This window comes from Leopardus geoffroyi, chromosome D4, assembly GCF_018350155.1.
Source record: "Leopardus geoffroyi isolate Oge1 chromosome D4, O.geoffroyi_Oge1_pat1.0, whole genome shotgun sequence".
Classification (NCBI taxonomy): Eukaryota; Metazoa; Chordata; class Mammalia; order Carnivora; family Felidae; genus Leopardus; species Leopardus geoffroyi.
This window is the reverse complement of record NC_059342.1, coordinates 64,750,399-64,769,985: the sequence shown is the minus strand read 5'-3', so window position 1 is coordinate 64,769,985 and position 19,587 is coordinate 64,750,399. Positions and strand designations below refer to the sequence as shown.

The 19,587-nt window shown below is 32.7% G+C and overlaps 1 long non-coding RNA gene across 1 annotated transcript in view; it reads right to left on the bottom strand.

Annotated features, from left to right (window-relative positions):
* Nucleotides 1-11,371: 11,371 nt before the first annotated feature.
* Nucleotides 11,372-19,587, bottom strand: part of LOC123593072 — a 66,952-nt gene continuing 58,736 nt past the window's right edge. The window contains exons 8-9 of the long non-coding RNA XR_006710100.1: nt 16,457-16,608; nt 11,372-12,207 (exon numbers count right to left, since the gene is read on the bottom strand). This is a non-coding gene — a long non-coding RNA (uncharacterized LOC123593072). The remainder of the gene's footprint in view (nt 12,208-16,456; nt 16,609-19,587) is intronic.

Sequence of the window (19,587 nt, the reverse complement as noted above, 5' to 3'; positions counted from 1 at the left end):
ATTTAACAACCAAAACTATAACCAGTTTTCTCTAGCTATCATAACAATTTTAACCGATTTTGTTGTTGACTTCTTTCACCATTGACAAATGTCAAAATACTTAGCAAAATAGACAAGAAGAATGTATTACAGAAGAATACATATAGTATGAAAAGCTAAATGTAAACATGAAGAGTCAGAACTGAATCTTATAGTGACTTGTGGTTAATATGGACAGTTGATCCTCATTATAGTAAAGTGTCCTGCAAACAATGGATTGATGAATACTGAACCATTGCTCCTAGCAGAAATATAGGGACAGATTCCTGTGAGTCTCTTGTCACAACATTTTATCAGCCAAACAATACATACTTTGTGTTATGTGTGTTTCTGTTTAAAGATACCTTTTTTTAATATACACCATTGATTCATTAACTTTGAACTCACTGGTAACAGCACTATAACTCATATGGAAAGACACTTATCTAACTCACATATTTTGTCCATAAGACATTTCATCACCTTCTCATGCTTAGGAACTCTAAATGGCACTTCAGCACTATGCTTGGGAATCATTTTAAAAGTGAAATCACTACTAAAAAATACAAACCTGAGAAAAATTGACACTAAGTAGACAGTGAAAAAGACACATTTATAGTATGAGAGCTGAAATCCAAAGATGGAACATCACCTTGTTCTATCTCACCTGGGAATGTATGCATCAGGAGACTCCAATTTTTTTTTTACCTGTTTGTGTTTAGCTAAAATTAATCATGAAAGTACTGTGATAGTTGATTTGGGAATCACAAATAAATTTTAGCAAGTATGCAAATTTCAAATGTGGAATCTGAATAGTAAGGGCAGCTATATGTGTAAAATTATTGAGGGATGCAAGGAAATGATTATTGCATATAAGTCTTTCCTCTAAGGAGGCTGTGAAATCAGAAAAGGTATCCAAGGAGTTTTGAGGTTATGGTAATACATTATTTATTAAGCTGTAGAAATTTACACAACTTATTCATTATTACTGCATAAATTGTACAAATATATTTTTTAGTTTAGTGTATACGTAAAAGTTTCATAATGGAAAAGAATAAATCAAGCACAATAAAACATTGTAAATAGACAAATGTATCATATTTATTCTGTGTGATTCTTCAGTAATTTTTAAGCTGGTAAGTTATTTCCATTATTAAAGTCTCAAATACATTGAAATCTTAGATTGCAAGTAAATTGTTCTTCAAGTGTTCTGCAAGACGAGAAAACATTTCTAATCATTTTTAACTTGATAAACGAGTGATGTCTTTCAATACGTGTAGTAAGTGGTACGAATGTCACATGATCACAACTGAACCATTGGTTCTTGAAATTTGCTTTGATATATGAGTGCTTTGTATTACAGCATGTTTCTAGAATGAATGATGCTCGCAAACCAGGGTTTTACTGTATTTCTTTTTTTTTTTTTTAAGTTTATTTTGAGAGAGAGGGAGCATAAGCAAGGGAAAGACAGATAAGGATCATAAGTAGGTTCCATGCTGTCTGCACAGAACTGGACATGGGACTTGAACTCACAAACTGTGAGATCATGACCTGAGCTGAAATCTTGAGTGGGACCTACTGAGCCACCCAGATACCCCTCAACTTTCTAATTCCATTTTCATAGTTGATATACTTTATATAAAGATACTTTAACTGTTTCATCTACAGTATATTTTAATGAAAGTTGAGGTGTCAGGGTGCCTCAGTCAGTTGGGCGTCTGACTTCGGCTCAGATAAGGATCTCGCGCGATTCATGAGTTGGAGCCCCATGTTGGGCTCTGTGCTGACAGCTCAGAGCCTGGAGCCTGCTTTGGATTCTATGTCTCCCGCTCTCTCTGCCTTTCCCCCATTCATGCTCTCTTTTTCTTTCTCTGTCTCTCCCTCTCTTTCTCTCTCTCAAAAATAAACATTATTTTTTTAAATAAGTTGAGGTGTGAGACTCTAAGTTTTATTTGAAAGTACCCCAACACATTTTATGGAATAACCCTTTTCTAGTTAGTTTATAATTCTTTTTTGATTAGGCTTAAATCCTTGTATATGTCTTAGTTCTGTTTTTGTGTTCTTTCTGTCTAGCACTCTGTAGACACGTTTTAATCTTTCTACTTGATATTTTATATAGTGATTTTACTTTCACTATTCTTGTCCAATAATCATTTCCCTTCTGAAAAGTATTTTAACTGTATTTGTATACCTTATCATATATGAGGTACTATAATTTATAATAAAATCCTTTATAGTATATAAAACTAAGAAAAAAAATTCAAATAAAGCAGGACACTCCCTCAATTTTAAAACACACTTTGATTTTAGAGCTGTTAACATGTAACAAAATTGTACATTGTAGAATCAATGAAATACAATATTTTTTATGTGGACTTTAGAATAAATTTGTGAGTTCCAATATACATTCCATTAAATATTGGTAGATGTGTGTTAAACCTATAATTTTATTTTAGAAAATAATTAATAGGCTTTCTATTTTGCATTATAGTATAAAACTCTATACACTCTAGTCCTATCTCCTTAATTTTTATTAAAATAGATCCAGATGTAGCACATTTTTATTATGGCTATTCCTATGTATTTATGACTTTTGTCTGGTACTTTCAAGGTTAAGTGTGTTTTCGTTATATTCTTCAATTTTATTTTCCTGATAAATAAGTATGCTATTGGTATTCTAATTTTATCTTATCATTCTTCAATTCCTTGGGTTGTTTTGTAACTATTTCTCTTTGCTCTTTTGTATATGATGCTATTATTTGTAAATAATGATAAATCTCCTTTCTTCCCTATATTTATAATATTTATGTTGTAGGTTAGTGCATTTATTACCAGATAAACTGATTTAGTTTTATTTAAGCATTTATTATTCATTTATTTCTGACCATGAAACTAACACATGCTTACTGATAATTTGGAAAACATGAAACAATACAAAGAAGAAAATAAAAATCATGTATCACTGTATTATCCAGAAATAGTTCTATACTTTTTATAAAATATAATCATATTGAATATGCTATTTTGTTATGTGCTTTCTTCACCTGATATATTATAAAAATTTACCCATGTAAATGAATAATCTTCTATGACATTATTTAAAATCACAATTTAACCAATCTTGGACATATTTTTTTTTAGTATAGTTGACACTCAATGTTACATTAATTTCAGGTATCCAACATAGTGATTCAACAATTTTATACATTATGCTCTGTTCACCACAAGTGTAGATACCATCTGCCATCTACAATCTTCCCAATACATCACTATAACAATATAGCGATATCATTCACTAATTTGAAAGATACTTGTATCCCTATATTTATTGCAGCATTATTTACAATAGCCAAGGTATGGAAGCAACCTAAATGCTCATCAATAGACAAATGGATAAGGAAGATGTGGCATGTATATACAATGGAATATTATGCAACCTTAAGTTAATTTTAGTTTTGTCCTTCTCAGAATCATTAGTTACTCTCTGATGTTTATAAAGTCAAGTGCTAGCACTTTCCAGCACTTGGTAACACTTGGATTTAAAATTATCAACTAGGAGAGATGGTGTATTTTTCACTGATATATTTGCATTCTCTTTCCGATTCTGTTATGATAAAAGATTCACTGGTGTACTTTTGCAAAATATGGCCTGTCAGTTTCAAAAATTTATTCCCCCAAATTGTTAGAGGCTTGTAAGAATCCCTAAAAAATTTTCAAATTATTTTTTAGCCACTTTTACAAATTCACTGTAAACTCTGATTGTTTAAAATCACTAAAGAAAAAATGAGTACCCGCATAAATTGGATATAAATCAGTAACACAGAATCATAAAGTTTTGGTAGTAGCTTGATATACTCCAGTATTTTTCCTAGGTGACATTGTTATTAGGTAGAAAGAATTTGTGTACAATCGCTGAAAATTTTGCATTAAAGTGGTATTTTAAGTAAGAAAGATCCAGCTATGCAGATGGGCCAAAATTCTGAGTGCACTCCACAACTTCATCTTCAGATTTGTATATACACACCCATACCTTTAAAATGTCAATTCAAAGTCATTATCATGTTTAGTGTTTACTAGGGGAGTTTATTTTTTCAACATTTGAAACTGGAAAATAATTCTGAGCCCAGGATCCAGTAAAGGAAAAATAATGAACGGACCTGCAATAATATGCACCATTATGTGGTTTAGTATCTGTAATAAGGGACAATACATTTAGAAGCTGAAACAAAAAATATTCTTCATACTGAAATGTTCTTTTTGAAATCAAACGAGTATAACTTGGTTTTATATATGAGATTCTTTCTTGTTTGCACTTCTTTCTTTTTTATCCTAAAACAATTAATTTTGATTTTTAATTAACATCTTTCAAAAGTTTGAAATATCCCACAGAATTTCCTTTATATTTGGCTGTTTTATCTTTAGTGTCATGTTTCAGGTTTATATTCAGTTACGCATGTTTATTTAAACCCAGTTTTCCTGAAAATATGGGACCCTAAGTCCTTGATTGTTATTCTCATCTAGTCACCTACCAATCCTTGTGGTTTCATAGAACAAGGGACTATGATTACAATGAGATTACAATGAATACAAGGGACTATTTTACAATGTTGGGGGATTTGATTCCAAACTCTAATGCAATCCCTCATGAACTCCTGGACTACAAGGAATCACTAATGGCTGCACTACAGACAACTCCAGAGCCTGGGTCAAACAGTAGCAAATGACTCTATAGTCCCTTTACTCCAAACTCCACATTGATGCTCAATGTTCTCTGTCTTCAGGACTCTAGTGACAAGAATAGAATTGTCCCAATATACAAATATGTTAGCAAGAAACAAAAACATCAGAGCAAAATATTAATTTGAAATTTTCTTGGCCTTGAATTTACCTAGGCCTTCCCAGGCAGAGCAAAAGCTAATCTTATTTTTTTGGAATCATGGAAAAATGTTTCCAGAGAATACAAAGAGCAGAATCAAGAAAGAGAGTCAAGTGAGAATGGCCTGGAAATTTTCTATTTGGAGAAAGGAATCAAATGGCCATTTGATTTAAAAAAAATAGTTTTTACACTTCTTCTGAGAAATATACTTATTAATGTCTTCATAAACACTTTTTGTTGAGTTCTAGTTGATAGTGCTGTGGAGGAAAGGCCAGCTGTGATATTCTCCTTATTAGCTATTTTCTGGTTTTGTCCTTATTGCTTTTCTTCAAATAGTTAGTTCTCATCTTTACCCAAACAAACCGTTTTATAGCCCATTCACAGTCAACTGTAGATTCTTCTTTTTCTATCAAAGGAAGAAATATGCAAAGAATTAGGGAATCTCTGCCCACACTTTTTCAGGTCATTACTTCTCTCCCCAGTCATGCCCCCTCATCCATATGGGACTACTGTTGAAAGTTGTTGAAAGCTTTTAGAAGGGAATATGATGTTTCCCTCAAAGTTACTGAAATTTGAAAATCTATGCATTAATTAAATGAGGACATATTGTGCCTCAGTTTGGGAATTCCATCTGACTTAAGATACTTATTGATTATGCTCATTTTTGGTGCCTGAACAAATTCAAGTAAGATTATGTAATGTGCATTAGAGACCAACAACTACAACAAAAAGCCCAAAATAGGAGATAGTGAAATAGTCTACTACTCAGTAATAAATGGTAAACAAATATCTTTCTGCTTTTACATAGAGAATTTAAAAGATTTCAGAGTAATTCTTGTGTTCTTCATACATGAAATATCATGGCCTTTAAACACGTACACTATATCCTCTTTATATTGTTCTTTAAATTATTCTGTTTCATTACAATAGAGAAATCTTGGTTTCCTATTTGGAGTTCTAAGTTTCCCCTTTAGCAGTTGTGATTGTCCTCTAGTAGGAATTGTGTCGCTCTTTTAGTGTTTTTCATATGAAAATAGTCTGGAAGAACAACAGGACATATAATATGATCAAAGCACCAGCTAAGTATCCATAAAATTCAGGAAAGGCAAATATATATCTAGAATCAAATATGGCCACAGTAGCTTCCTATACATAAGGGCCAAACTTCTTATAATAAGCAAAAGTGTTCTCCCAGAGAAAAAAATACGAACTATAATCTAGGTTCACATTTTTATTAACAACTAGGATTGATAATAAAGGCTTTATAATATTTGGGGGAAAGATAGGGAAATTGGGAGCTAAAAGATAAGATTTCCTGTTTTGTAATTTTGGCAGAATCCCTGCCAATTGCTGTCAGTTGTCTGGAGTTTATAACCTGTGAAATTAAAAGTAAATTGGGTTTGGGAGTTGGGGAGCTGCACTATTTAAAGTTTTTAAAAATACACATGCATTTTTTTTTCATTTAAAGCTATTCTACCTGTTAGAAGCATTTGTATTAGTACAAATTCGACTTTCTCATTGTTTCTTAACCAGACTGATACTAACCACAACTCTATTAGTTAAGAGACTTGCTTGGTACTTTGGGTGTTCATTCATCATGATACTATCTGCTAGCCTAAAGACAGGGCATTAGCTTGGTGGTTCTCTTGAGAACACTTTAAACTCTAAATCTTATGTGTTAATTGCAGCATTATTTATTCAATAAAAATATCATCACCCAAATGTTTTCAAATAGTAATTGATTCAGTAACTCATGTCAATGCAGTTACCAAAATGAATGAACTTACTGTATATATTTTAACATCAAAAAGGAAAAACAAAATCAAATTGCTGATACTAGTTACCATTTAGGAATGAGATCAGACAGGAATGAGAAGAACTTTTTAAAATATAAATCTGGTACTATATATATATATATATATATATATATATATATATACACACACATTTTAATAAAGTGCATGTTGCAAAATGTATGCTTGTGTAATTAAAACCTACTGTGAAATGATACAATGTAAATGTAAAAGCTCAATTGGAGGAACCTTTAGAGGGATCTCTATTATATGTGTATGGATTTCACTCCTGAGAACTTTATTATAAACCAAATGTTGCATCCATTAGCCTTTCTCTAATTTTATTCTCAAAGAAAAGCCAACAAACAACCTTAAAAACAATAAAAATGTGTTTCCATTCATATCTTGCTTTTCCCTAGTGTTTGCATCTCTTGGCATTTAATTAACCATCACAGTTGCAGAATAAAATGTCTTTGTGTGATTTTTCTGCTGCATTTGGAATTCACTGAGAAATGTTTGTAAAGTATGGTTGAGTAACAGAATAAAGGGAAAAGGAATCTGGGTAGCAAATATTTTCCCACCTACCACAATGGACATCATTAATGGAAAGTCTGTAAGTCAGACTTCCCTGTTAGGAGCAATTCCTACCCCAGTGCCCTGGAAGGGGTGAGCAGGAAGACACTGAAATCTCTCTAACCAGGAAAAAAGAATGATCAAGATCCAAGAGCTTTTCCCTCTACAGATAGGCATTTACTTACCAAAAGTGCAGCTGAATGCATTCTGAGATTTTTCAAGGCAACCTATACTGAGAATTCCTAAAACCCATATGATCAGTTTTGCTTATAGAGATCATTGACCGTGTATATGGCTTTCCTCTTTCTTAAGACTTTGCCCACCTAAATGTAGCTGTTCTAGTAGTTTGATAATCCTTCTGTGTTCCTCGGTATTTATCTTTAATCCCACTAACGGCAGCTGTTCTTGCAGTTAGTTGTAAGTATAGCTTTGTTGTTCTAAGTGACTTTCTTCTCCCTAATTCCTGTTGGGCTTTCCTACAGGTTTGCAGAAGTAAGGAAACTTGAGAGTCACTGGGCGACAGGAAAGAGACAGAGAATGCCAAATAGAGAGATGGATTTGCCCTATTTGGCTCTGGCCTATTTTACCTTACCAAGTTACTAGAAAGAAGTGAAATTTGCTTCAGTACCCTTTATAACATCCCATTCTGTTCTCTCCAAATGCATCCTAACATGTTCTACTTATAAACCTAAGACAGCTCTACTCTTCTTTAAAAGTGGAAGTCCAGGGGTGCCTGGGTGGCTCAGTCGGTTAAGCGTCCCACTTCGGCTCAGGTCACGATCTCGTGGTATGTGGGTTCAAGCCCTGCGTCGGGCTCTGTGCTGACTGCTCAGAGCCTGGAGCCTGTTTCAGAGTCTGTGTCTCCCTCTCTCTCTGACCCTCCCCCATTCATGCTCTGTCTCTCTGTCTCAAAAATAAATAAACGTTAAAAAAAAAATTAAAAAAAACGTGGAAGTCCAAAGTTATTTAATTTATTTTTCCTTCTTAAGTTAGTATTTGTTGAAGACCAAAACAATGTTCCACAGATTCCTTTAGGGGATGGGGAAGAAGAGAGGGGCTGAACCTCTGCTCAAAAGTAACTTAATTTCCAAGAACAAGTCATGATATGCACAGCATTTCTTTGTTGTATTTCCATTGATTTGTTTGACTACCTGGTTTTACTTTCCATCAGATTGTGTGACAAATAGCTCTTGAATTATTGAGAGTTGTAATGTTTCTGGTCTTCTGTAATTTAGATTCTGGGTGAAGAGTTTTAAAACTATTATTTCTAAATGCAAAAGAGGAAGCTTGATATTAGATTTGTACACAATTTCTGAAGATTTAAAAACCCTTATAAAAGTCCTTTAAAATAATGCTTCTCCAAATACTACAGTTCTGGATTAAACGCTTTCCTAAAATGATATTGAATTAGTAGACTGACAAAGTGAGATAGTTTTGAATAAGAACATGTGCCATTTAACGCTAATTTTAAATAAAAGGCACTAAAAAGAGTTGTTTAAAAATACTAATGTAACTACGATTTGACACCTGATTAAATTACCCTTGAATTGTAAGGTCCAGTTTTGACAGGAATGACTTATGATCATGACTTAACATGAGAGATTATCAATCTTTTAATATAATGGTTTTCGCTTTATAGTTTTAGAAACAACCCTGGATTATTTATTTTCTCTGAAGAGATGGATGCAGTTTGAAATTAATGAGTTGTCCAATATCTGACCTATTTGTGGGCCTCAAGGGAGATGTATATTTTTTGTCCCTTAAAAAAGAGCTGATATTAAATGGCTATATTTTAAAATTTGGCATTGGCTGGGTTTGGTTGGCAGATGCAAGAAACTAATCTCTGGTAAAAAAAATTTCTTACATGCAATTGCTTACATAATAACAGAATGGAAATTTATAGTTTACAAGGTACTTCCTTATACATTATATTTTATATTCACTATAATAATAAGTGAAATAAGTGTCATTACTACTATGCAAATTAAGAGATGAAAAAAAATGAGTCTCACAAAGGCTAAATGATTTGCCAAAGCATGGATTGATTGGACTCAAATATGTGATTCAAACTTGGCTGTTCTGATTCCAAATTCCATCTCTCTATCTGTGAATGGGTATCTGAGCTTTATACAACAAATCACATCTTAGTTCCTCTTGTGTACCTATTCCGCAGCAATAAAGATGCATTTTGTGTAAATACAAAGTATGACATTATTCAAATAATTTAATGTGTTAATCTGAATATAAGGTCATTTGAGGAAAATTAATAAGACATCTTAAGATATTTTAAAAATCACATTTGAGAAATAATTAAAGATGTTTTGTTTTCTGAACTACATATAGTGGAAAATATCAAAGCGGCATAGTCCTTGGAACTAGGAAATTGAAAATGTAGTCCAGAATGTTAAACCGAAATGCATGGAAGACTAAAACATTATTTAACAAAATTGTTTAATGTTTTAAGAGAAGGATGAAAAATATAGACTGCAGGAATGAGAGTTTTTGTCTTTTTAGTTTTCTCCCCTTTCTTATTCTATTTCACCATGTTTTGGGATATCTTAAGACTGAAACGAAGGGATATGTAGACATCTCTTTTAAGGATCTGGGATTTATATTTCTTATTGCTTTTGATGGACTCCTATTACAGCTCCCCAGCTTGTGTTTTATTAAAACTACAGTATCATGCAGAAATTCATACAGAAGTTCATTTTCTCTTGATCAATTTTCTCTTGAAACACATCACATAAAATTTGTAAAACTAAGAAAATCAGTCCCTAAAAAGCAATAAGCTAGTTGCAGCTCTAAATCGACAGGGCCACCATGTTTCCCTTTGTATTTGTCATCTTTTTATTTATTTATTTTTTAACGTTTATGTATTTTTGGGAGAGAGAGCACAAGAGCACACGTGAGTGGGGGAGGCGCAGAGAGAGAAGGAGAGAGAGAACCTCAAGCAGGCTCCACACTGTCAGCACAGAGCCTGATGTGGGCCTCAGACTCACAAACTGTGAGATCATGACCTGAGCCAAAATCAAGAGTCAGACACTTAACCACCTGAGCCACTCAGGCACCCCTGTATTTGTCATCTTAAGAACAAGTGTGCAGGAATGGTCAAGGTAAAAAAATTCAGTGTCGTAATGAATTTTTGCATATAAAACTAGATTGGAGATGGTTTACTCCTCCCTGTAAGAGAAATAAAATCAGTTATTCAAGATCGTATTAAATGAGATAACACATGAAAGGAATTTCATACAAGCACTATAAATAGTGATATTATCACAGTCATTATTGAAATAACTCTCAGTGTTGAAACCACCCCTATAGCCTTAAGGTAAAATGTTTGCCAGAAGCAATGCAAAATATTAATAGGATTTTATCTTTTAGTTTCTGTTCCTGCTATCACCTCTCCTAATGCTTATTTTAATGCCTGTTAAACAATTTGTGCTTTCTTTTCTCCCATAAGCCTCAGTACAAGGTAATCTATGTTGCCTCTTAGACTCTCAAAGCAGAACAACTAACTACCCTATCTATGTTCCTGTAACAGTTAAATACCACCTTGAAGATCCCTTATTGTGTCATGTTATTAATATTAATTTATATTTGTCTCTCCATTGTGGCTTCTCGGGGCAAGACCTATCCTGCTTGCTCATTTTTGCATTAGAGAGATAAGAGCCAGTAAAATTGCTGAAAAAGTTGCATGCAGATATACTACTTCAGCATTCATATCCATAAACATTTAAGTGCCTACTGTCCCAGGAATCATGTTAGGTGTTGGGGAGGCAGAGTATTAGCCCTTAAGGAGTTTTGCATTCTACAATGGGAGGCAGATAATGAGCATGCCAAAACATAAGTACATTGGGATTAAAGATATTTTCCAGTCATATAAAAAGAAAATAAGACGGGATAATTCATGACTCCTTTAAATAGGTTGTTAAAGGAGAACAAACTCTGAGGAGGTGAGTCCTCAATAATGAGAAGCCAACCAATCATTTGAAAGATCTGGGGTAACAGGATCTGAGGCAAAGACAACAGCCAGTAAAAAAAATGTAAGAAGTTGGAATTGCTTATGAGGCTTGAAAGAACAAATTTTTGAAAGGCTTTTTGTATTATCTTTTATTCAAAATTAATTACTTCTGTAAATGAAGTCTTCATAAGTGCACATCTTTAATGGGAGACTGTTAGGAGTAAGGGGAGATTTTTATAAGGCTACATTATATATTTCTTTTCATTCTCAAAGGAAATGTTAAGTAGTAATTAATATACAAAGATTTGGTGTCCTTGATCTAAATTGTGGTCAGTGGGTCCAAGGACAGCAGTAAGAAGCAGTGATATAGTGCATTTGCAACAGTTGTTCATTGAAAAATTGGAAATAAGTGATAAGAAACCCTCAATTTATTGTAATCTGTCTAAAGTGGCACTAATAAAGCTCTGAAGAGGATAATGAAGAAAAGGGCATTCTTATTAGGTAATCAGAGATGTGCTTTATAAATGAAGTAAAATTTTAGAGTAAGACACAGAATTAAAACTTTCAGATCACTGCCTCGATAATGTTGTTTGAATATCACCTCTATTTGAACTTGAAAGATAAAAGGTGGCATTCATATTTGAAATTTGAGTTTATTACAGAGGTTAGTTGCCTACTTTTAAATATCATTTTAGATCTCTGCCTTTATATCAAGCTCTCTTAATTTTTTAAATTATTGAGATAATTACTGTGATTTTTCATTCCTCCATATATTCCCTTATAAACTCAAGGAGTACACACTTATGAACACTTCAAGTTTCTGAAAAAGGATGAAGTGAAAAAAAAAGTCTAGTGTCCAGGTGGCTCCTGTAGTGAATAAACATTCCCAGAGTAAGCCAAGGCATTTCATTTGATCCAAATGCATGTATACTTGATCATTGTAAAGAGTAAGAGCATTGATGGAAGATGTTGATTCCACAAATCACCTGTAGTATGAGAAGAGAAAATAATACTGTCGAAAATCTGTCCTGTTTCTTTTGTACTTTCCTTTCTTGAGTCCACTGTTCTGATATATATTTTTCAAATGGGTGTCATTCCTTTTCAAAATACACTATGATTAAATATTCTCCACTTTTCTTAATCAGAAAATAAATTTAAATATTAACTCCATGCTTAAATGACATTTTTGAGTCTATAAAGGACCAGCAAATAGTAATAGCTATGTTTCTATCACCATCTCAAATGTTAAGTCCAAAACCAACTCTGTCCACACTGATTCTACTACTTTAGGAATGACTTCTTAAAAACAGACACCATTCACATTCATTCCAGCATTCTAGCCTCTACATGAGCTAGACTTGAGGAGGGTGTTGAATTCATGGTTATTGAGAAAATGTGTACAGTATTTGAAAACAACAGGGTAAAGGTATAGGGTTGCCTATAGGTCTAAGAATCTGAAGTAGAAACATTTGAAGATTATGAATAAAATATTTTAAAATGTAAATTTATTCAATCATAGTTTTTTGCTTTTGTAATTTTACTGTAACAAAAGGAATATGGTCAATGATATTATAATAGTGTTATGTGGTGTCAGATGATAACTAGACTATGGTGAGCATAGCATAATACATAGAGAAGTTTAATCATTATGTTGTGTACCTGAAACTAATGTAACATTGTGTGTGAAATATTCTGAAATGAAAAAAATTAAAAAGAAAAGCCTTCATAAAAATGTTTTTAACACATGTAATTCTGTAGAGAGTGTTGATGACTTTGTGGATGCCAGTATATACCAAAAGCTTTACAATTTTATATATCCTTTGTCTCAGAAATTCTATTACTAAATATTAAGGGAATAATCAGAGATTATTATGACATTTCACTACGGTAATAATTGCACATACATGGAAGAAAATGAAAAAGCACTGAATTATAAATTTTAAACAAATGAATTGTAAGGTATGTGAATTATATCCCCAAAAAGCTTAAAAATAAGACCTAAAAGATATAAGATCTAAATTTGAACTTCAAGAGATAAAAAAAAAACAATAAAAAAACTATAATTTTTGAGATTAAAAATACACAGGATGTGATTAATAGCAGAAAACACTGTTAAAGAAAATACAGGTTGATTTTGAAGACATAGTGACATATACTATCCAAAATGTAACACAAGAGTTTAAAGACTTTAAGAGAAGTACAGAGTTAGAGTGAGCATTAACACAACTTAAAGTAACTGAAAACATTGGAATCCCCCCCAAATTGTGGGACACAGAAGAACGTATGTGAAAATCATGGCCAGATTTTTTTTCCAAATTTGATATGTCAAACTCACAGATCCAAGATGTAGAACAAATCCCATGTACAAGAAGCACAAAGAAAACTACAAAAAAGGCACATCATATTCAAATTACTTAAAATGAGTGATAAAGAGAATATCTTAAAGGTAGCGAGAGAGAGAGAGAGAGAGAGAGAGAGAGAGATACATTAGCTATAGCAAAATAACAATTAATGACAGCAGATTTCTCATCATAAACAATGCACCTGAGAAGGCAGAGGAACAATATTTCTAAGTATAGAAAGAAAAATTGCTTTGGATTCTATACTTAGTAAAATATTTTTGAAAAATGAAGATGAAATAAAGACCTTTTTAATCATTGGAAATCTGAAATATGTCATAATTAGTAGAAATGCACTGTAAGAAATATTAAAAGAAGTTCTTCTGGCAGAAGGAAAATGATACCTGGTGAAAGTATAGATCTTGGAAATAGCACCATAAATGATGAAGACACAGAGTTAAGATTTTTATTCTTATTCAAATCTCTTTAACATAAGATGACTGAATATAAAAAATGCAATGAGGCAGTATAGTATATACAAAATAAGGTTATGAAAATGATAGTACATGTGCTAGCAGGGGAGAAATAGAAATATACTATTATAATATTCTTACACATTTCATGAAGTACTTTGATATTAAAATAGACTATAAATTAAAGATAGATACAATATATATTTCCTAATACAACTAAAAGAGCTATAGCAGATAAGTAAAAAGGAAGTTAACATTGAAGCATAGAAAAATCAATTAATTCAAAATAAGGCAGAATAAAGAGAAAAGTAAAAGGGAAAAAACCAAATTGGTAAAGAGGAAAAAAATAGCAAGATGGTAGATTTTTAATCCAATGTGTCATTAATCCAAAGTAAAGCAGAAAACCTCTTTTTTTGGATACCCTGAAAAATTGCACATAACATGACTCAATTACATGTTTACAACTAATCAGTTGTTTCTTCTCAGGATGTTTAATCTTGAAGAAATCATGCATATGTTCAGGGTCAGTTGGAGATAAAGTGTGACAGCTGGATTTAGTGTCTAGAGTTCTGTTGACTAGTGTTTGTTGTCAGTGGGTCTCTAGGTAATGACAGAGTGTTGACCTCCCATTGTATCAGATATGCTTGTCCCATGTAAATAGTGTCAGTATGTCTTACCCTGTTGGTTCTCACTAGAACTTGATTTTTAAAATCTGTTTATTTGATTATGGGAGAAACTTGATATTCTTCTAATAATAGGTATATATTGATTGCTAAAATCAATAATTGCTGATTTAAAATCAAATTACACCTATAAAAACCAGTCATTTTTTACTCTCAAAGAGCAGAAACAAACTCTAAGTTTTGCAGTACAATTTGATAAAAGGGTTTGCATTCTGGTGGTAGGAACAAATAAGCAGAAAAACAATCGAATAATTCAGTTAATATATATGAAAATTACCTCAGTTCATAATAAGAAATCTGATGTAAATATATGAATAATGGAACAGAAAATTGGGTTTCAGATGATAACTCCTTTAGCTTGGGTGGTCAAGGATTTAAGCAGTAATGTTGGAGTGAGAATACAACTATTGAACAAGGCTTTGAAGGAATAAGAGACAGGCATTTCCTCTTGGCTACAGATGAGTCTGCCTTTAGATAATTAGACAGTAATGAGTACAAAGTTATAAATGTTTTTCCTGATTATACAATAAAACTACATTTCTTTTTGTTTCCTTGTCAGGTTACCCTGTAAACTAAGTATCTTGCGTTCCAAATTGTGCACCAGAGCAATTATAATGTTACTCATACCAGTTGTGTATAAAAATGCCCATATCCATTAGTGTCCCAGTAATAGGAACTAAATTTTTTGTTGTGGTTTTAATCTTTGTCAGTCTCATGAGTGAAAATTTTTATTTTAAAATATTTTTTTAACTTGGAAGTTCCATTTTCTTATCATTGATCCAGTTTCTTTTTTAAATTAGAATTTTATTTAACTGATGAGTGTTTTATGTGTATACTATGAGAAGAACTTCTTTTCAAACTCTACCTATATGCCCCATCCTCCAGCATTTATTCAGGCTCCCCTCATTTGCACCACCTCCCACATCCTGCATTGTATATAAGCATGCCTTGAAACCTGTAGTTTCAACCCATAGTTGAAATCACTGCCTTAGTGTGCCTCCATCATTGTTGGAGAGTGTCATATCTTTCAAATATTTCCAGGGTACTAATACGGGAGTAATTTCTAATTTTAAACTTGCTTCTAAGCAAGTTTGCAAACTTAAGTTATGCATTCAGGATATATCACCTGTAATATTAGCTAATTCTAATGGTTATGATGAAGTACAGGAGCTATTTTTAAATAAGGTAAAGTCAACTCATAGCCATCATGAAATTATTCATTTTGTGAAAATGATGAATTTATCTGAAGTACTGAAACATAAAGTCTTGATATTTTAATATTATAAATTTTCCTTAATCTGGTTATGGATCATAATTCCTTCTGGAAAGTAAAAAAGTAAGAGTTCCATCATATCCTTCGTAAAATGATAATATCCTAAGATCTGGAGTCCAGGAGAGTTGTAGGTTGCACTTAAACGTTGAGGTTTAAGTTGCTTCTACCTTAGTCTTTCCCAGAAAATGTTAAATTGGAGGTTTATGCTTTTGTGCAATTCTAAATACTTTTCAAATATCATCATGTTCATTATTCCTTACATGTATAGCTTTCCTGGGAATCCCTCAGAAGTGATGATTAACAAAATAGTAATCTGACATTCTTGAGTCCCTGTCAAAATTCCTTCAACTTATTTCCAAAAATATTCAGTTAGAGAATTGTAGGATGATACAGGTTTATAAATACTCCTTTGTCTTAATTTAAACAGGATAAGGCAAGTTGAGACTTCCAGAGACATATAAATGTACCTGTCAGAATCAGATCTGTAGAAGTGTTTCAAATGTTGGACTGGATCATGAAAGAAGTGTACAGACAATAGTGTAACTTGTGGCATTCATATATCTTTGTATTACTCATACTGTTTGATTTGACATCCGTCTTCAAAATGGTTGAAGAAGACCTGGAATGGAAGAAGAACTTAGATATGCTAAGAGAGTCAGGACCTTCTTAATCTATTTATAACTGTGTGAAGACTGGACATCAAGATAGATTTCTGTCAGTCCTTTCTGTTTCAGTAATTGAAGATCTCATGTATCTTATCTTGGAAGTTTCTTTCTTGTTTATATTTTTATTAAATTTGTACCAGTATTTCTTACTTGTCTAAGGTTTGAGTGCCTTACCACACATCTAATTTCAGCTTACATTTGCCATGTTGGTTCTTGCTTCTCATGCCCTGAGTGCCTGATTACGAATTCTAACTGTAGAGTTACCTCCTATGTCCAGAGATTTCTGCATCTGGGAGACATTAATAAGAATGATCTATGGCCACTGGCAGAATCAGTTGATTTCAGAGTATTTAAAGCCCAATTCTGTTGGTGGCAGCATTCACCCAGAATTAAACTATGAAGATCTACTCAATATTGTTTCATCACATCTACTTTCGAACATGAACTTGGAGAATTGGCTGCATTTATTATATGGTTAAGCATATATATAAACTCTTTCTCTGAGTTCCAGTCACAAAATTGAATATACAGACAGCATTATTAGGAATAGAAGGCTAAATTGAGCCTGAATGGTTTCCTCTGGGTATGGTTAGTCACATTGTTTTTCAATATCTTTGTTCCTTATTTATACTATAAACAGAATTACTTTCTTCGCTGGGCTATCATTCAATAGCATTCAGTAACATATCTGACATACTTTTAGACCTTATGCTTGTAAAATAGTGTGTTACAGTACCTGAACCTTGATACATTTTATAAAATCAAGCCAGACATATACTTTTTTGTAATAATTTACTTTCATTTACAGTTTATCTATTGTGTTATGTTCTGGTTTGAAAGTCTGTTGAGCTTATTATTCTTAAGACATTGTCATGATTGATATAAAACCTAATGTCTTTTTTCTTAGAAAATTGTACTTACTACTCCACACATCCTTTACAAGAAGTAATTCTAGCATATTTCTTTAAGAAACAAGAAGTAGGCTATTATACACTGACAGTATTTTAGTGCCTCTCTGTTAAAATAAAATATATTTTATTTACATTATTATATATATGTTATAAAATAATAAACTGCTATGTACATTAGTTAAGGATCAGCTTTTCAATAAATGGTTACAAGTGGCCGTAAAATAATTGATTGACAGATTATTAAGAATATAATAAAAATCCTCCTAAGTAATATCCAGAAGCCTTTAAAGTCTTATGTAAAAAGCCACTGCCCAGGACTAACATCAGAGACTTTTGACCTAGAATGGGGAGACCAACCATTCCAATTAACTATTCCAATTTGCTCAGGCCTTACTATCTAAGCTGTGTACTTCCAGTTTTAAAAACAAGAACATCCTGGGAAACCTAGAATGTGTTGGTTATCCTACCCAGATGCTAAGTATAAATTCAGTGAACAGCATGGTTTTAGGAAAGCCATGCTGTACATGAACAAGATGAAACAAACTAAACCAATTGTAGATTTATTAAACAATCAAAGAAACAAACTAAACCAATTGTAGATTAAACAATCAAAGAAACAAACTAAACCAATTGTAGATTTATTAAACAATCAAAGAATGTTTTTTTTGTGGTGGGGGAGAGCAGAGCACACACACGTGAGCATGAGTGGGGGAAGGGCAGAGAGAGAGAGAGAAAGAAAGAAACTTAAGCAGGTTTCACACCCAGCATGGAGCCCAATGTGGGGCTTAATCCCATAAACTGTGAGATCATGACCTGAGTGAAATCAAGAGTCAGACACTTAGAACTGACTGAGCCACCCAGGCTCTCCCAGAGTAACCCATTTTAAATTGTAAGGAATTAAATAAACAATCATCTTCATTAAATAGAAGAAGAGGCCCTAGGAAAGATAGATATAATTGCTGCTTTTTTAAAAATTAAAAAACAGGCTGAATAGCCGAAAGGACAAAAGTTGAAAGACTAAGTAGTGTTGTTACAGACTAATGTTAAGGGATGTAACTAGAATGTAGCACATAAATAAAAAGTTGGAGGGCATGGGGGGAACAGGCATTGCAAAATTCTCTGTATTTGGATTTTCAAAAATAATAGAATAGAGAAGACAATCTAAGCAAAATATATGTCATCTTCTAAAGCACAGAGTGCACTTACATACAGACATATTTTAAGTGAAAAGCATACCTCTAATACTTTTTAAAGGCAATAGAATATTCTATTTGGGATATATGGGATTAGGATAAAAAAATATGACAAAAGTAAATAAAAGATAGATATAGTTATTATATAAATATTTTAAGACTTTGTATGACAAAATGGAGAAAAAAGGACAAGGTACAGTGGTAGAGATTACAGAGAAATGCATATCAATGACAATTAGTTGGGAAATATTTAAAGAACGCTATCAATAAGAATTGAGCAACCTAGGAGAAAATGGTAAAGTACACTAAATGCAGTTCACAAAGGGGAAAATAGATGACCATCAAATACTAGAGAAGTGACTATACCTTGGACCAGTTAGAATACATTTCTCAGTATTCCCTTGCAGGAAATTTTGTCCAGTTTACTGAATTCTGGCCTGTAGACTGTGGGAAGTCATGATATATGCTAATTCCATTCCTGGTTTATAAAACCTCCCCACTTGAATCCTGCACTTTCTTTCCCCATCGACTAAATACAGAAGACATTTTGTACATAGAGCAGTGTGGAGCCTTAAGGCGAAAGGTATATAGATCCCTCCCCGAATGCCTGCAGCAATCAGAGCCTTCCTATATGCCTGCTCCGTGCTGAGAGGTAAGTTAGAAGGACAGTTTTACTGTGTAAAACAGAAATTTTGGGTTTGTCATAGCACTTAACCTCTCCTGACTCCTGCCAAATATAAAGATACTGTTAAATTTCTCCAATATAGTAAAATACCTTCTACGTGAAGGCTTAGGATATATTGTTTATGGATATAAACTTATGAAGGAA